General features: G+C 30.0%; 1 pseudogene; it reads right to left on the reverse strand.

Moving 5' to 3' along the window:
- Positions 1 to 246: 246 nt before the first annotated feature.
- LOC128288303 (protein TIC 214-like) overlaps positions 247 to 4,893 on the reverse strand; it is a 6,775-nt pseudogene continuing 2,128 nt past the window's right edge.

A 4,893-nucleotide genomic window follows, 5' to 3' on the forward strand; every position in this document is an offset into this window, starting at 1 on the left:
GAAAATAACTGAGATGAATAATTTTTACCATAAAACCAAAAATTTCCCCTTTTTGAATGTGAATTTTACTGATCAGTAATAATAATACCAGTCATTTTGATATACACGATGATTTTAAGTTCGTTATGAACTTTATCATTTTTTTTTTCAAATAAAATTAATCAATCCGGGTTTCGATTTGATTCGTATAGGGATACAAAAGTGAGAGATTTCTACAAAGAAAAATTTTAGAGTTCAAATAAGAGGTTTTGTTGATTCATTTGTCGATCTAATTGATATGTATGTCATTAAATTAGTATCGTGTATCAGAATAAAATGTAAGACAATCCTTGTGACCATCTATTTGTTTTCATATACCCGTCACGATACATACATAATATAGGGGAAAATGTACCATTAAAATGTACCATTAACGAATTTTCAGACGCGGATACATGGATCCTTATCATACTGAAACGACTGCCGTTATTAGTATTAAACCAATATCGATTCATACAAGCTAAATCTTCTAATCGATAATTGGGCCAAAGAAAGAACTTTAATTTAATTAGTTTCTTTTTATCACTATCAAGATGTTTGTTTTTAGTCAAAACTTGACCACAGTTTTTTACATTATTTAAAAATACTGCATTTCTATGCATACCATTTTTATCCCTGGAATTGAAAGAAATTCGAATTCGCAATTCTCGCCGGTGGTTAGGGGATAAAATATTTTCAGGAACAAACAAATCATAATGATTTTTGTCTTTATTTTCAGTCATCTTTTGATGTCTTGCAATAAATTCATAAAAATGATTTTTATCAATATAGTTTTTCTTGGTATCTTTGATTAATTTGGTGTTTATTTTGTGAACCAACAAAATACTTATAGTTTGATATAGAATAAATTGTCCATCATTTTTTACCGACAGACGAACTGGATCGATAATCAATATTCCTTTTCATTAATTCTCTAAGATTAAATCCTTCTGAATCATCAAAATATCCAGATTCATCTCTCCCGTTGAATAGAGGATATAACAATTTCGTTTGGATTTATCAGTCTAAGCAGGAGGCAATATGCTTTGATATTATTGATTATTCTTTGATTTAAGAATCATCCCATCTCAATTGAAAACGCAAATACCTTTTTGGGAAGAAATCAAGCTCTGCTGTTGCTCTTGTATTGCTTTTTCTTTCTACGTTTTTTGTCTGATTTATCATAATCTTCTTCAACATCTTTTCTTGGTTTGAGAGAACGGATTTAAAATTTCCTTGTTTTGTGCATCTGATACAAGACCCCTTCACCTATGGTTCTTTTCTTCTTGATTTCGATTCTCTAATCCAATAATTTGTTTTCGTTTGGTGCTATAAGGGGTCCTTTTTTATTTTCAATAATATTTTTATTAATGTTCCTATTTCCATTAAAATTGAAAAAGTAATTTTATTGGTATGATCCATGGTTTAACCTTATATGCATTATATAGCAGCACAATTCTGGGAAGAACCAAAGTTCTAGATTCGGTATAGGATGACTTAGTATTTCTTCATTCAGTCCCATCCAATCAAAATGGCTTCCTTTTTATTGGATGGGTTGCTCTTGATCTTGATAAATTGTGAAATAAAAAGGTCCATTTTATCAATTGTTTGATAATTCTTAACCACAGTCTTAATATTTTTTACTCTTGGTACTGGTATCGACCCAGGACTCAATATCGACCTTATTTCTAAGACAAAAATCAAAATTCTCCAATTAAAAACTTTCTGTGCGAAAAATTCCCCATAGCATCTAGGATATCGCCTTCTCCTAGATAATTATGGATGGGATATCCTCAGTGTATCAAAAATTTTGTTTATCCATGTTGTAATGATAAGAACTCTCTTCCCTCTTATTTACTTGGAATGGTGATCCATAAGCATACAGGTCCCTCTTATCTTGATAATTAATAGATTTATATGATAAAAATCATATCCATAGTGTTTTTAAAATTAGATTTTTTATATTTTGTTCTTGATTCAGTTTATATTCTTGAGTTAGTAATGAGTTCGCTTGAAAATCATTTTTTCGTAATGAATTAATCTTTTTTTCATCTGAATCCCATTTTGTTAAATGTTTATTTTGAGCCAGATAGTGTTGATTGACTCTATTTCGCCATTGTCCTGGTCCTAATTTTAGCCATCTATTCTGAACTAAATCGTATTGATAACGACTCCTTAACCAGTTTTCCATTCATTCATTCCAGAATGCCAAACAATTTTCTGTCTTAACCCATAATGATGTCTTAATCTGGAATGAGATACTCCCCGTTCTTCAAAATAATCTTTTATTTCATTTTAAGAAAAGAGATGTTCCATGATATTGAAGGATAGGTTTGAATTATAAAACTAATAACTTGGGTTTGTGATAATTTGTAAAATACATATGCTTGTGAGAGGAGGATAAGTCACAAAAGCTTTTCATTTTATTTCTAATACTAATATTAGAAAGTGAAGAAAGTGAGGTTTTATAGTTGAAATAAAATGAGTTGTATTTTAGTTGTTTTATTAATTCTTTCTTGATTTGCTTCATTATTGTGAATGAAGTTCTCAATCATTTTTTGTTGATTCAAGAAAAAGTTGGGTATTGGTTCTTGGAATATTAATGATATAGAAGAATATCCATGTATATCTTTTCAATGAAAAATTTATAAAAAATAGAATTTCGGATTAATCGAATATTTCTTCTTTTACTATTTGCCAAAAATTTTTGATGATTCTAATATTTTATCCTGATAACTTATTTTATTAGAACTACTATTTATTTCTTGAGTTAGAAATTCGTTTTTCTTTTTATAATTAGAATTTTTGTATTTGATTTTGATTGTGTTTGTTCTCTTAGTCAGATCTTTTATTTTTTTCGGTTAATGAATAATTTGTCCACGCCATAGATTGAATTTGAAGGGATGATTTGTGAATCATCTTATTACTGATTATCGAATCCTTTTAGTTTCGCCCAATTCATGTTCTCTCAACCCAAAAATGGAATTGGATTTATTTTGAAAGTTCTTTTATTATTCCTTTTAGAAATAGAATGCTTTGGTGATACATTTTTTGTTTCTTTTGAAGCTTTTCGAAACAATTTAGTTTTTCTTTTAAAATTGTTAAAGCTATAAAACATTTCGTTTTCCATTTTTTATTTTTTTAGTTCTTTAAAATAGGCTCAAAAACGAACGCCGTTTTCGAGGAGAGCCGAAAGGTAGTTCATTTCCATTCCCCAAACTGTTAAAAGCAAAATCATTCTTTTGACCTTTCTTTTTTCATTGGATCTTTATGAGAGGGTTGTAGTTTAAATCTGTGCCAGGTTTCAGGCAAAAGGAAATAGGATCTTTATCTGAATGTCTGTTAACCAGTTTTGGAAATTCTGTTTCGGATAATTGAACACCATTATAAGTGCATTTAACATGCATTTCTCGATTCAATCCGTTAAATCCTCAGACCACTCAGAAATTGAAATAATAACATACAGGCAATGTTTTAACTATTATCAGTGAAGGTAATATAATATATTTTCTAAATTGATTGGGTTATTAACACGGGAGCCTTATTACTTGAGCAAGTAAAGACTATCCCAAGCTTCTGCTATTTCTATCCTCATTTTCTCTTCTCTTTTTATTTTTCTCTTTTGCCTCGTCTTTTTTCGATCTTTTTTCTGTATAATCAGAAATTTTGATTCTTTGTTTTTACATATCAATTTCAGATATTCGTTTCAGCGGTCCAGAAATATCAAAAGAAAAAAAGAGTGGTTGTCTACTCTGTCCAAAAAAGAGAATGTACATTTGCTTGAAACAGCTCCCAAGTAATTGTTTTACGCCTTTGGGCACGCATGGAACCCTTTATTATGTCGCGCCGAAAATCCGATTGTTGCGAATAGCGTATCAAAGCCACTTCGTCTGTTTGATCAGGATCATTAGCATCCTTGGTATTAGTATAAGTATCGGCGTTTGCCTGGTTATTAGTAAAAATCACGACGCGCTTGGATTTTCTTGAACAATTTCATGCTCTGCTGTTACATTTTCCTCGTTTTCTCCTCCTGTTGTTCTAAATCGTCGATTAATTTGTATGACCATCGAGGAACTTTTACTTATTTCTTTTATTCCAATAGATTTTTCTAATTGTTTGATTGTTGGGATTAGTTATAACTATATTGAATAAAAATTTCAAATTTTGACTCGATCCTCGGAATCGATATTTCCTGTTCATCTTCTGTCAATGTCAATAAGAGTTCTTTTCTGTTGCTAATGATTTTATATTGAGTGTATCTAGTGTCTGTTCAAGGTCGTGATAATCAGTAGTAAGTAGAGCATGAATCTTATTTATCAAAATGGATCCGTGTTTTTTTATAAGTTTGATTTATGCTTAAAGGGAACCCATTTTGATTCTTCCTGGTAGGGTCCATGCAAGAAAGGATCATATAGTTTAGGCAAGTATTCTCGTTTAGTTTCATTATTAGAGAATCAGTCCTTTTTCAAATATGCCAGATCAAAAGATTCCTATCTAAAGATTCGACTCTTTTATAAACTCCTTACTCAAATTTCTTCTTTTAGTTCATTGATAAAACTCCAATCAGTATACAATTCATCAGAAAACCATTTTTCTGGTGTGAAAATATATTTTTTTTGTATCATTTCCCCAAAGTTGCTAAACTGGGTGGATACGTAAAGATATTTTTCTTTTCCATCACTGACATGTATAAAAAATATTGTGACATTTCATTTTTATAGCATTTTCAACAGGTCATTTTTATATATCGCAAAGGTCGATTCCATCGTTTAGAATCAAAAGAAGTGTCACAAGGGTTTTCAATCCATAATAAATATTTATCTTCTTTTTTTAATATTTCTTCGAACTTTCTTGATTCCCATCCAGATGAAGTTT

This window comes from Gossypium arboreum, unplaced genomic scaffold (assembly GCF_025698485.1).
Source record: "Gossypium arboreum isolate Shixiya-1 unplaced genomic scaffold, ASM2569848v2 Contig00200, whole genome shotgun sequence".
Taxonomy (NCBI): domain Eukaryota; kingdom Viridiplantae; phylum Streptophyta; class Magnoliopsida; order Malvales; family Malvaceae; genus Gossypium; species Gossypium arboreum.